Raw genomic sequence first — 14,934 nt, forward strand, 5'->3', positions numbered from 1 at the left:
TGGGTTGACATTATGATGCAAATTTGGATAAATTTTTACATTTTTCTTTCAGAATTTTCTGGTCTTCTGAGAAGTTTACTGTAACTCTTGCAAATTTTCATTCTTGATTCAGCTAGTCTTTGCATGCCCTAATTCTATTTGTTTAAATATGCCCTTTATTCTAATCTCTTTGATATTCTCTTAATGTCTAATGAGAACAACTGCTAAATGTTGATATTGTTAATGGGAAAATCAAACGGATATAATTAGAGGTTTTCATTAAATTAACATTTTGGACTTCTAATGGCATCCTCATTAACTGGTACTTTACCCTAACACAAACTCTTCATTTTTTGTACATAAACTTGTTCATCTCGCGTTCCCATTAGGCTCTCTGCTACCTACTTATATTTTCAGGTTATAATAAAATTTTTCTTTGAGAAAAGATCAGAAAGTTCAAAGAGATCTATGAAATCAAATTAGTTTATGTTAAAAGTAATGTATCTCAAAGTAGCATTAATATTTCCTGGTGACTCCTAATACTGTAATAAGTTGACAGACTATGACTTTAGAATTATTTTTGAGCTGGTAGATTTTATTTACATTTTTCAGGACAATATTTTCTCTTCTTTCATGTTCCTTTTGTTTTAACTACATCCAGATGTATCTATCTTTATATATGTATCTATATCTGTATGTTTGTGTGGGTAAAAAACAAAGGGACGTTTCTTCTTGAATTTTGTTATATAATGCTACTGTATATCATTTTCCATTTTCAATATTTTAGTCATACAGTCCTTGTTTGATTTGTTTGAGCCAACTGTATTATTTTTCAGGTTTTAAATCTCTTGTTATAGTACTTTCCCTTTACTCTAACTGATGCATAATCCCAACTTTTTAATATTATATCATAGGCTTGACATATCTTTCATAAAAACGCATGGCCTTTTTATGGACTTAAATAAAATTCTCATCATATCTGACTATTTCTTTCTGTGCCTTATGGTCTTATCAGCTGGATTATTGGTTTTCTTTGATGCCTTCAGACATCACTTTGCTCTTGGTCAGGCCACTAATTCTATTTGGAACTTAATACTTATTTGCACACATACAATCATACCCACACATGCTTTTAGTATCAACAAGCGTTCTTTTAGATCCTGCTGATTCAATAGTGGAACAAAATCACAGCAGTTTCTGCATATGTGAAGCTCATACGTTAGTAAGAGGCACAGAAAATAAACAAAGACATCTGCAAAAACTTTAATACATAAAAGAGTGATCAGTGCTACGGGGCAAGGAAGGGAATTAAGCAGTGCTGACAGTTGAGGGTGAGGCTGAAATTCTAAACGGGTTGTCAGGGAAGCTCTCACTGAGAAGTTGATGTTTTAAAAATCCCTGAAGGAGGTTCAGGAGTGGGTCACATGGGCATATGGGGGAGGAGTATTCCAGTCAGAGGGAATATTGAGTTCAGAATCCCAAAGGAGTGTGGGGAGCAGCCTTGTGTGTAAGGGTTATAGGTAGATACCAACACCTGAAACTCATCAGGGAGATGATTTGGTGCGTACTGCATTCTGATGCAGAATTTCCTGGCAGTGTTCTGAAATCTAGCTGCAGCCTGTCTTCTCAAATTAATTTTCTGATAATTGCCAACACGACCTCTCTGCTTTGTATTGTCCAGACTCAACTCCACTCCTTGTCTGAGGCCACTGGTACTGTACAAAAATGCCACGAAAACTCGTCACTTTGGCATAGAAACTCTGTGTGTCATAATCTTTGCTTCGAAACTTTCATTTTGTTTCCATTTTCTTGGTTTGAATCTGGAGTCTCTTTGTATGCCTAACCTCAGTGAATACATCAATTATCTAGGTAGGTTACTTAACTTTTTTTGTTGTTCATTACTTCTATCACTATCTTTCTTTTTTTTATTGACCGGTGCTATTTGCTGACACTCACAGACAGAATGAAACTTCAGATTGAATGCCTCTCTCTGTAATGCATCTGGCTAGAGCTTTTGGTCCACAGATGAGGTCTGCGAAAGTGTCGTATAATCTGTCAAGAAGCTGTCACTACACATTTCAAACATAGAAATGGGAGTTTCTAAGTGGTTTTCACTATGCTGACTTCCTGCAATCAGACTGACGCAGTAGAGGAATCAGAGACACAGGCAGAATTGTGGTCCAAACTTTGATCTTGTTCTGGTTCCTACCCCTTTGAGGGCTTTTCCTATGTGCTAACACTACTGACACACACCTGTTGCTTTGACCCAGTGACCCACCACATAATGACCTTAGCTATGCATAGTGGAATATCTCAAGAGAGGAATATTGTCTGTGTTTCTCTCCCTCACTTATGCTTGGTTTTTAGTCAATCCTAGTTGATATTCTCAACTGTGTCTTTTCTGAGAAACTTATGCTATCCATTTCACTTTGCATTTTTTTTTACACCACCTTCATCCTTTACTCACATTTTCTTGGACTATGTTGCAATCATCTGAAGCCTACTCATTGTTTTTTATCTATCGTTAGAAAAATCTTTCTTTATATGTCCTTGAACTTCTACAACACTTCTTATTTATAATGCTTACCTAGCAATTCTAAATTGCATTTTATTGTAAACTTCAATGCTGTAGGGTTTGTAAAAGGGTTTGTAAAAGTAAAAGGGTTATACTTCTTTGTATTCTCTAGTGACAAATGGATATTCAAAGACTATTCTGGGTGGCTCAGTGTCTGACCTAGGCTCAGGTCATGATCTTGTGGTTCGTGCGTTTGAACTCCACATCGGGCTCTGTGCTCACAGCTCAGAGCCTGAAGCCTGCTTCGGATTCTGTCTCCCTCTCTCTGTCCTTCCCCGCTCACACTCTGTCTCTCTCTGTCTCAAAAATAAATAAACATTAAAAAAATTTCAAAGACTATGCTATGATATTAAAATGATATGCAGTGACTGGGCATAGTATCTTGGGTCAAATGGCCACCTTTGCATTCCTTATATCTTAAAAGCCAGTTCAGTTAGTTGGATGGATTTGATCACGCTGTGAAATTGACTTATTTTCTACTTTGGTGATATGAAATGTATTGCTTAGATTTTATTACATCATATATTGTTGCTCATCCTGTTGTTACATACACTTCAAAGGGCTCAGTCTTCATATTCTTTCTGGCTTAGTACAAAAGCCTCAAAATGATCGGTGAACAACAATGAATAAAAGCCTTCATGCACTAATTTTCTTGTGGTTTACCCAGCTATGTCTTCTTTCCCACTTTAACTAATTAAACTCATTAGGTTGTATTAGTGTTGACAGGGATACCCAATAATCAATGTGGAAGAACTGAGCAAAGTGCTGGTTTTCAGAGGCCTGTGTTAAATGCCATAACAATCACAGCTGCCTTTCCAATGCAATGTTTGAAGATCATAGTGATTCAGAGTTTTTTCAGACCTTTGACATTTTCTAAAATTGCCAAATGTTGTAGAAAATATATAGAGTGATCAACTAATTGAATCACTCCTTCCCGGAATGAAATGCCACACTTTAGATAACATTGGCCCAGTGGTGTCCTTTTCTCTACTGGTCTTTTATCTTTCACGCAAATGGAGCTCTTTACGAGACTGTGAAGTCCTCTAAAGGAGTCTTTGAACATAATCTATATGAATAGCTTTCAGTTATCATTTAGATGCATCCTTCTTGTGTATCACATTTGGACTGTATGAAGTATAAAGGTCTTCTCTTCATTCTACTTTCTCTAATACTATGACATAATAAGCTTTTAATAGTGTGGTAACAAATAAGCAGAGGGAATGATCCAGAACAAGTCTTCCTATCTGTCCCCTAAAAGACCTTGTAGGATGGGATTTAAGTCATATGCTAAAGCCATGTAGACACAACGAGTCAGAGCTGAGACCTAATAATAAATCAATTCACCCCAACTGCATACCTCTACACTATACCTCATACTATATAAGCTGTACCCCTTTGCATATCTCACGCCTCTCGTTATAGGTTTTGTTAAGAAGCATCTTTGCTACTGAAAAAATATTTGGTGATATATATTTTAGAAGTGTAAGATATTTCTTCTCTTAAGACATTTCTGTTATCAACATTTGTTTACATCAAACATTTTCTCTAGTTACTATGTGGATATTTCCCTTTGTGTCTCTATAGATGAGAAAAACTTGTACACTGGTTTAGACTATTTTAAACACCTTAGAAATAATTAGGTCAATTTCCTGCTCTTTGTAACTTATTTTGATCAAATGGGAAATATGCATGCTAATGGTATTTTTCAAAATAGTTTTGTAATGTAGGTAAATCATTTGGAGGCATTGATAATCATTTTAGGCATAGATTTGTTTAAAACATTTGTGCTAATATATGAATAGAGAAAATATAATGCTATAAATTTGTTGGTATGACTACAAAAACTTACACTATATGTTTTTTAAGATGGTGTCATTTAATTATGCCAAATAATGTGAAGTAAATATTGCATTTTATATTCTATTACATTAATAACAATATTACCCTCTTATTTTGCTTATTATTAATCATAGCTTAGATTATGGGGGTGAGGGAGTAACATATACTTAATGAAATAGATATAGGCTAAAGAGGAATTCTTTTCAAGCATTTAATTCTGAAATACATGAAAACATCCAAGGTTTTTGTCTTTCTTTTTTAAAAAAAACTTTGGGTTGTATTTTCAGATGCCAGAATAACTTTTTTTATATGAAAACAAGAAAGAATAAGGGTAGTTCAAAACAAAGAATCTTCTAGACCAATCTTATTCAGGAATCTAGATACAAAATTCTGAATAAATAGTATCCAATTGAATGCAGCAATTATACACATTACTTACTTACATACATACTTACAACAGTTACTTACACGCATAAAAAACTTACATTTGTAGATCATATCTAAATAACATTTATATCAAGAAAGCAAACATTGTGCAATATCCATGAAGTTATGTTAATGTTATTCAATATTAACCAATAAAAACAAGATGAATCATATGACGATTTTAACAGCAAAAAAGGAGAGTATTCATATGATGGATGAGGCATTATAAATCAGTGGGTAAAGGGTGAATTATTTGTTATACGGTATTAGGGCAATTAGCTTTCCACATGGTAAAATAAATTTAAATCTTTCTCTAAGAAATACAGCAAAAAGCTACAAAAAACCTTTCATATTAAGGATATTAATATGAAAAATAATAACAAATTTTAGAAAACATGAACGGGGTGCCTGGGTGGCTCGGTTGGTTAAGTGTCAGACTTCGGCTCAGGTCACAATCTCATGGTTTGTGTGTTCAAGCTCCGTGTGTGTGTGTGTGTGTGTGTGTGTGTGTGTGTGTGTTCAAGCTGTGCTGACAGCTCAGAGCCTGGAGCCTGCTTGAATTCTGTGTCTCCCTCTCCTTTCCTCCTCCCCTACTCAGTCACTGTCTCTCTCCCTCTCTCCCTCAAAAATAAATAAACATTACAAAAAAACTTAAAAAAAGAAAACATGAACAAATACTTTAATTAATTTTAGGTAGAGATGAATTTCTGAAGAAAAATACACAGAAGAAATCATATATGAAATACATTATAAAATTAGTCACATTAAAATTAAAACTTTTAATAACAAAATATACCAGAAATATACTTCATGGATATAAAACAAATTGGGCAAAATGGTTGTAATATATACAAAATTGACATGGAGATTATAGAAAGCAGTATTAAAAATCAATTAAAAGAAGATGAACAGCATAATTAAAAGTGGACAAAGGTTATAAATAGGAAATTCACAAAGACAACACCACTAGCCAATAAACATTGAAAAAATGGCCAATTTCATTAGTAATAGGGGAAAAGCAAAATAATATGGGAATCTATTTCATACTTCATACACTCTTGGGGGGTTTCTGAAGGTGCCTTTTGGCACTTCCTTCAACTTTTGTGACCCTTCTTCCTTCCCATGAACGACATCTTGTATGTGACCTTGGTCTACTCCAAGAAGCCTATGATCTTTCAGGTGTTTGGCAAAGCCATGATTTTAGATATTCCAAATATCCATTGGAGCTTCTACCAAATTCTGCCCTCTATCTCAAATAGCTACTTTGGAAATTGATAGTGGGAAGTAGGGAGTGAACACATTTGCATATTGCTTCTTTTCTCTATACTTCCTCTTTAGATAGTCTCTCCTTTAGTCACCCTCCTTGTAGTGAAAGAAAGACAAAGTCTTTCACTTTCCTTGACTACAAGGAAAGACTTTGTCTTTGTTTCACTATTCTTTCCTCATATCATAAAGGTGGGAAAGTTTGGGTAGACTTAAATGATAAATGGAAAGGAGGAATAGTAGTTGAAGATAAAAGAATAAATAGATGGATTATGCAATGACAGAAGTCCAATATTACATTAATGAGAAAGGCTCAGAGCAAGAGATGATATCATCCTTTAGCTCAATTATTCCAGATGCCTGAAAGGGTGAAATATAAATATACATATACATATATATATATATGTATATGTATATTGCTATGTCTGCTGCTGCTTTTGGAGCCTGACAAGATAAAGTGAAACCTGAGTGACTCTGGGAGATATATTTTCTTCATATAATAATTGGCTGGACTAATTGTTAATGACTGAGCAAGACTCTAGTAATGTGTCAATGTTTGGATTTTGATTTTTTATGTTCTATCTACTGCCATACTATGGTAGGTTTATAACACTGAAATTGCTAATAAGGTTATCATACTGATGTTGATGTTCAAATGTGTTGGTAGTTTGGGTTAAAGCCTCCCCAGGATGTAATATTGATGAAAAATGACTGGAATGAGAAAGAACAGGATTTATCTAATTGTCAGCTAGTTTCTATGTTAGATAGTTATGTTTATCATAGATACAAATAATGATAAATCAAGGAGTGGCTTTATAGGGTGAATCAGTTATTTCTTAAACTATCCCTCTCCTACACTGGCTACACTAAATATTATATATATTTTAAAAGATATTATTACTTTGTCTGGCTTATCAGTGCTATACTATAGATGCCTGGGGTGGGGTTGGAGATTGTGAAAGAGAGCCTTGGACAAAGGCCAAGAGATAGTTTCTCTGTGTAGTAAAGAAATTGACCTTCCCTAAAGAGAAGTCTGGTCTTTGCCCTTGGCTTCTAGGAGGTAAACTATGTTAAATATGATAGAAGTGGTTTTGTTTACCACCATAAACAAAATGGGGCTAACCATTCCAGATCTTGGGGGAAGGAAGCAGTGGCCAACCCAACAATTTTTTTAAAGCTTATTTATTTACTTGAGAGAGAGAGAGTGAGCTGGGTCAGGGCAGAGAGAGAGAGATCCCAAGTAGACTCCACACTGCCAGTGTGGAGCCCAGTGTGGGGCTGGAACTCACAAACTGTGACATCATGACCTGAGCCAACATCTAGAGTCAGACCCTTAACCGACTGAGCCACCCAGATGCCCCTACACACCCAACAGTCTTAAAGTGGGGGTTGACCATACCAAGTAGACCAACAATGTGACTTCAGGAAGGAATTTTGGGTCATGCGGTATCAGTCCATCTGGAGGCTTAGTTCAACCGTGTGGGCAATCAATCTATCAATCAAAATGCCTCCATAATGAAGCCCCAGTAAAACCCTAGACACTAACTCAGGTGCACTTTCCTGTTGACAACACTCTATGTGTTTTTTCATACATTGATGTTGAGAGAGTAATGTGTATTGATTCCATGAAGAGAGGACACTGGGAACTGTATTTAGAAATGTCCTGGACTTCACTCTATGTACTTCTTCCCTTGGCTAATTTCAATCTATATCCTTTCCCTGTAATAAACTGCAGCCATTAGTGTAATAACTTTCGATGAGTTATGTGAGTCTCCTGAGTGAATTATCAAACTGAGGATGTTTGAGGAACCAAATTTTGCTATTGGCGTAAGAAGTAAAGTAAGTCTTGGGGTGGCTGTGTCCTCAAACTTTGCAGTTTTACTAACTCTAGGTACCCTGTTACCACTAATAACAGTAGTTTGCTTGTTTACTTTTGTATTTGCAAGGGAGATAATTTGAATTATTTGTATATTTTCTTTTACATAGATCCTTTTCAGCATCTCTATGAGGGAAGATGTTTTTACCTTTTGTGTTTTGTAACTTAAACAGGTGATAGATGTACAGTGACAATAATTGTGGGGTAAGTCAGATGTTAAAATAAACTTCAAATGTAAGTTTCTTGAGTATAGAACCATACTGTTCCCTAAAATCACTCCTACCTCTGCATTGTTTGCACTGTTTGCACATATGTTGATGTCCTTTCCTTTCAAAAAAAACAGTGAAATATTGCAAAAGCGTTCTATTTCCTAGTGTGTAATCTCTTCACATGATTGGTACAAAGATCTTTAATTGAGGTCTCAGTTTTTTTTTTTATTTTATTATATTTAACCAACTATATTTGTCAGAATTATAATGTGCGATTAGTCTAAGTTATTAGGAAAAAAGGGAAGCCAAATAGGAGAAATAAATTCTCTGCCAGTAGCACTTTTAGACTTAGGTTCTTCTGCAGCTAACACCTTTTATCATCCCTTTGTTTAGAGATCGTCTGACAGGACTTACTCTGAAGTTCGATCCAGAAAAAAAGCATTCCTTTGCAAAAGAGCCTGAAATTTTTCTCAAATGCTTTTAATATTACTTTAATCATCATGGTAATAAGATTTTAAAAAAAGAATGAATTAAAAGAAATACTTTTACTAGCTTCCTGTTTTTGATTGATGAATATCATTTAACCCTGCCAGTGACAAAATGCCTTCTCTTTTTCTGATTTTGAAGTTTCTAATCATTTTCAATGTTTATTTATTTAGAACAAGTGCTATCTATGAAAAATCTTCATGAAAATATGTTTACTGTATTAATTTGATGGTAAAAGTAGACTCATTTTTTTTTTTTTTTTTTGCTATGTAGACCATCCCATTATTACCTAGCTTCGTATGCTTTGCTGTCCAGACACTAGACAGCGGTTATGGTCAGATTTAACGTAACTCATGAGAGTGATATAGATTTATAAGACTTTATGAGAAGTTTGGGCCTTAAAACATCCTTAGTTAAAACCTGTTCTTTTCTTGGTGTGTTTATTCTTTAAAGAAGCTGGGGGCAGAGAAGAATAAAGTCCATGACAGACTCACTTGGGAAGCTATTTTATTATTCACAGGACCCATGCATTCTTTTCTCTCACATCCTTGGCAACACTTTGTCTAAATAGTATTTGTGCAAATGTGGGTTTTATTTGAATCTTTAAAATTCATGAACATTTTTCTATATATATGAAGCCTACAAAGTTAATTAATTAATAAGACATTTGCTTTCTACCTTTAGTTACCATAATAATTCTACCTGGTATGATTATACTTTGTAACCTGCTTATAGCTGTCTGCAGTAGCATAGAGTTGTAGCAACTTAATGACATTTTAAAAACTTTCTTATCTTTAGTGTACACAGTAAAAATGAATAAGTGGCAACCAAGAGAATCTGAGAAACAATAGCATCCATTAATTATAGGACTACTCAAGAGGAAGAAACAGGAAACCAGCAACAAATAAGCTTAATAGCAAGAAACCAGAAGATAGAGAATACAGCACTAAGAAGCTAGAATGAAAAATGAGACTCCATTGAGCCCTGGTGACATAAACCACTCTGCATTTAATTGATAGATCGCAGGACTTAGCCAGACAGGTAAGCCTTCCAGGCTTCTAGGCTTCTTTCCAATTCTGCACCTGAGGAAGCTGAAAAGCCTTTATTTTAATAGCTTAGTAAATGATAGTTATCTGGTATCTTAGGTTCACAGGAGAGAGTTGCTATGGAGCTAAAAAGGATTATAATGGCACCCTAGATGAGGTTGGGGCTTACACACTGTTACTGAGGAGCTGGTTATGAGTCTGCCCTACAGGGATGAGCTGGAGAGAAGTCTTTAAATAAGATCCAAGTGAAATCAGATATGATCAGATTTAACTAAAACCGAAGAGAAATTTTGAGCAATCTTTGGTTGTGTAGCACATTCTTTGACCTCAAAAACATTAGAAAATATATTGTATATTCATTGACTCGTATATGCCATTTGTGTATGTGTGTATATATATGTGTATATATGTGTATATATATTGTATATGTATATATATATGTATGTGTATATATATGTATATATATGTATGTGTGTATATATATATGTATGTATGTGTATATATACATACATATATGTTGAAACTCCAATTTAGGCTGATGTTTCAAAATGGGGAAAATTATTACTGAATACACTATGTGGTTGTGCACACTTTCTAAAAATAAAGGACACAAATTCTAATTCCAGGAGTTGCTATTATATCTATACCTGAGATATCTACATCTATATCTGTATATATATATTTAAAATTTTTTTAATGTTTATTAATTTGAGAGAGAGACAGAGAGCAAGCAGGGGAGGCACAGAGACAGAGGGAGACACAGAATCCAAAGCAGGCTCCAGGCTCTGAGCTGTTAGCCCAGAGCCCAAAGCGGGGCTCAAACCCACAGACCGCGAGATCATGACCTGAGCCGAAGTCAGTTGCTCAACCAACTGAGCCACCCAGGTGCCCCTATCTGTATATATTCTTAAGTCTATTTGCTTTTTGGAATATTAGATTTTAAACATTATGACATATTTGTGGCAAGAAAACATTTATTTAGGCCAGAATTTAAGATAGAAACATATAATTCACTGAGAATTTAAAAGTATATAATATATTGGAACATAATTTATACTTGTACTAATTGCTAGAGAGTCACTGGTCGACACACTTGGCTGTCACAAGCAGACTTGAGCATTTTCCCTGTCTCGTGATTTAAGGGTCTTGCTTGACATTTGTAGTGACACAGGGAAGCAGGAACTTAGACTTCAGGACAGAGATACCTGATGGGGTGGGAGAGGTTTTAAGAAAACTAAGTCAACTGCCAGAGCGAAGAGGCAGAGGCTAATGAGGAAACACTGTTCAGAGATTTCAACATTCCCTGGGTTTTTCTAAGTTAGAAATGGCAAGATAGGGGTGAGAACCAGGCTGAAGAAGTGTATTTCAACAGATGGGAGGCAGAAGAGGGTTGTGAATGACAAGAATTCCTTCTTTTAGTGAACTCTAACCAGGCTCCTCTGAGCCCTTTCTCCACTAGCCCTCAACCTTGACCTTTAAAGACTTGAATGAAACACTTATAGTTTCTAAGGCTGCATTCATTGAGAGGATAACCCAAGCTCTCCTTAAGGAGCCTGCTTGAGAAAACTCAGGGCTGCCAAAAGAATTTACTATTTGTTCCAGCTTGTCCTTAAAGATAGGGCCCTTCTCTCAGTCTCCCTGGATTCTAAGAACCTAACTTCTATGAGTACTAGTTAACAAACTCAGGTGGCTTTCATATGACCCATCATCCCCTTCATTCTACTGTGTAATTTTTCCCCTCTCCGACTCTACTGAGCCCCCATTCCCCCGCCCTGTATCCTCCTTCTCTCTTTAAATGGCTTTAATCACCTCTGTACAAATCAAGTTGTGTTCAGTTCACACTGGAAACTTTTCCCTATTGCAGTAGTATATTACTAATTAAAACCTGCCCTCACTATTTGAAGTAGTGTCTTCCTACGTTTATCTTTGACAGGGGAAAGAGCAAATTGTTCACTCAGTACTGGGGATCCTTATCCATATGTAGTGGTGGCCTAGCCATCCAGCTCTCTGAGAGACGATGCTGTCATCAGAAGGAGGTAGAGAGAGGGAACTAGTATCCTTTTGGTATCCCGTGGCACTTTTTAGTACTAGGTTGAGTGCATAAAAATATATTATATTGATGAGTTTAATCACAACATCAGCTTTATGAGAAAATAAGGCTCGGGAGATTTAGAAATTTGCTGCAATTCAAATGGCCACTATCAGCTGGATTCTGACCTAGGTATGTCTGATGCCAAAAGTTATGCGTGTCTTTCTCCACACTATTTCTATAGATGGCAACCACACAAATTAGAGAGATTGCACGAGGGATAAGAAATTAAAACTAAAGTTGACTTATACAAATTGGAAAAGTCCAGAAGGAAAAGAAAGGACCTGGACACCCAAGGTGAGACAGGAGCTCAATTGGCAGGTCTGGGGCAGCTTCTTGAAGTTGAAAGACTTCAAGTTCAAGGTATAGGAAGCATCATGGAGGTGGGTATTGGGATCTGGGGCTTTATTTTGTTTATTTCTCTTATCAGGGCTCAGGGTTGGCTTCGAGAACAGGGAAGGGGGTGACTGTAGGGTTTGGCATCAGGAAGCTGGGTGAATACATTCACTGCTGTAAGAGTCTCTCAGATAAAGAGAGACTTATTACTTAAGGCATGTGAAAGTTATGTATAAGTGACTAGTCTACAGAGGACGCTTTTCAGTATCAGTTCCAAGGAGTGATTCCAGTTCATAGATTAAAAGATCATATATTTTTGTGTATAGATAGCTACCAGCAATATATCATCTCCTTTGAATATTCTGGATGCGAAGATTTATGACTGCAACTGCTAACAAGCTACCACATATGAGTGGTTATATTGCAGATATAATGCTGTTGAGATAATGTTTTTGGGCTAAAATCTTCCCATTGATTTATTTTCCTCGTTTCTTTTTTATTATCAAATTGCTCAATAAACTTGCAATAGATTCTGAAACATGTGCTTCTAAAATTGTTAAAGAGTTTTGAGGAAATTTGAAATTGCTCAGGTGGAGAGAGGCCATTAAGTTGTCTTTTAACGTCATTAAGGCAAGGAAAAACCTGAATCTTCTAGCAAATGATTAGGGCCTTTTTGTTTGTTTTTGTTTTTATTTTAACCTTTGTTTCAGGCAACATTTATAGAAACTCTTGTCTCACCCTAAACCCACACCCTCAATGATATCATTTTTTTAATTGCTTTCTGAAAATTTTATGAAAATAACTTTTTTGAAGTGACTTTGCAGGACAGGGTTCTGGGGTCAGAGATTTAAGGAGCTGAATGAGGGTGAAACACACTTGAATTGAAGTTGTTCCCATGGGCCCAGTAACATTTATTTATCTCTGGGCTGTATTCTCATGACCAATTCTTTTTCCTTCCACTCAATAGTACCATTTGAGTTCTCAAAGAAGAAGCAGAATATGTGGTTGTATTAGTGAGAATCATACTTGTTCACTCAGTCCAGGACAGTCCAGTTCCTAATGTCCAGTGGATGGCTGCTCAGGCAGACTCACATAGTGGAGCAGAAGATAGTGTGGCTACGTTTGCAACATGGTGACCTGTGATCCCACCAAGGGTGTGGACATATGCGTGTCTATAACAATGTGAGGGAGAGTGGAAAAATGACAAATAGCATTTTTTTAGAATCATCAGAATCAGATAAATTAAAAAGGCCCCTGAAATCTTTATCTCCTCATACCCTTATCTCCTTGGTACAACGAACAACAGTTGCCTATAAATATAATTGCAATGAAAAACACTCAGGAGAGATGAATACTGTGACCATAAAATAATTATACTTTATGTAACCATAAAAATAGTTATATATATGTGTGTGTATATATATATGTATATATGTAACTATTTTTATGGTTATATAAATATGATATATATATAATTGATATATAAAATTATATAATTGTGTGTGTGTGTGTGTGTGTGTATATATATATATATTTTTTTTTATTTTTAATTTTTTTAGACAGACTGCATGTGCGTGAGCAGGACAGTGGGGCAGAGGGAGAGAGAAAGAGAGAGAAAGATAATCTTAAGCAGGCTCCACTCTAACAGAGGGACATGACTCAAGGCTCAACCTACGACCCTGAGATCACAACCTGGGCCAAAATCAAGAGTCAGATGCTCAGCCAACTGAGCCACCCAGACACCCCTGAAATTTTTATAGACAAAAAAATTTTTTTTTAATTTTTTTTTTAACGTTTTTATTTATTTTTGAGACAGAGAGAGACAGAGCATGAACAGGGGAGGGGCAGAGAGAGAGGGAGACACAGAATCTGAAACAGGCTCCAGGCTCTGAGCTGTCAGCACAGAGCCTGACGCGGGGCTCGAACTCACGGACCGTGAGATCATGGCCTGAGCCGAAGTCGGCCGCTTAACCGACTGAGCCACCCAGGCGCCCCAGAAAAATTTTTAAAAAGCAAGAAAAAAGAGAAGACGGCAGATTTAATTATACAAAGTAAATCTTCATTTAATTTCTTGTTTATGTGTTGTACTTATTGGAAAAAGGGAGTGAAAAGTTTTACATAAGATTTGGTCAATATAATAGAGGTGTAGGGCTTGCCCAGATTTTCCCCCAATTCTATCCTAACAGACAGACTCAATGTCCCTTTTTCCTTAGTCAGTGCTATGCTTAGTGAACACTGTTGAGTTAGATAAAATGCATGTGCCAGATACTTTCTGAGTGTTTTACCTGCAATATTTTCTTTCATGCACACAGCAACCTTTAGTGGTAAATACTAATAATACTCCCATTTAACAGATTAGAAAAAAATGAGGCCCAGAGAGAAAGCTAAGTTTCAGTAAAACAAATAAGAAACAGAATATGTATATACAGAGTAAGAGCTTGTGCTTTACCCATTAATGTGACACAGCCCCCCACTGGGTTTACTCTTCCCTAGCTGGAAGCAACTCTCCCTCCTCTGAACTCTATCTAAATTTCTCTTCTGCCTCTTAACACTTTGTATTCTCCATTACCGTAATCTACGTGCACATTTTATGTCCTGACAGCAGGAATAACACCTCAATCATGTTTCTAACTCTTCTTCTGTCATCCACATGTCATTCATTCAACACTTGTTGAATGAATAATGAAGCATTTCATTTCGTGAGAAAGTCTCTTAAAAAAAAAAAAAGAAAGTGGAAAAAGAAAATCACAGCAAAAGTCAAAGGCAATTCTTCAAAATGTCAAATAGTAAAATAATGCTGGCTCAGTTTA

The sequence above is a fragment of the Neofelis nebulosa genome, chromosome 2 (genome assembly GCF_028018385.1).
Source record: "Neofelis nebulosa isolate mNeoNeb1 chromosome 2, mNeoNeb1.pri, whole genome shotgun sequence".
Taxonomy (NCBI): domain Eukaryota; kingdom Metazoa; phylum Chordata; class Mammalia; order Carnivora; family Felidae; genus Neofelis; species Neofelis nebulosa.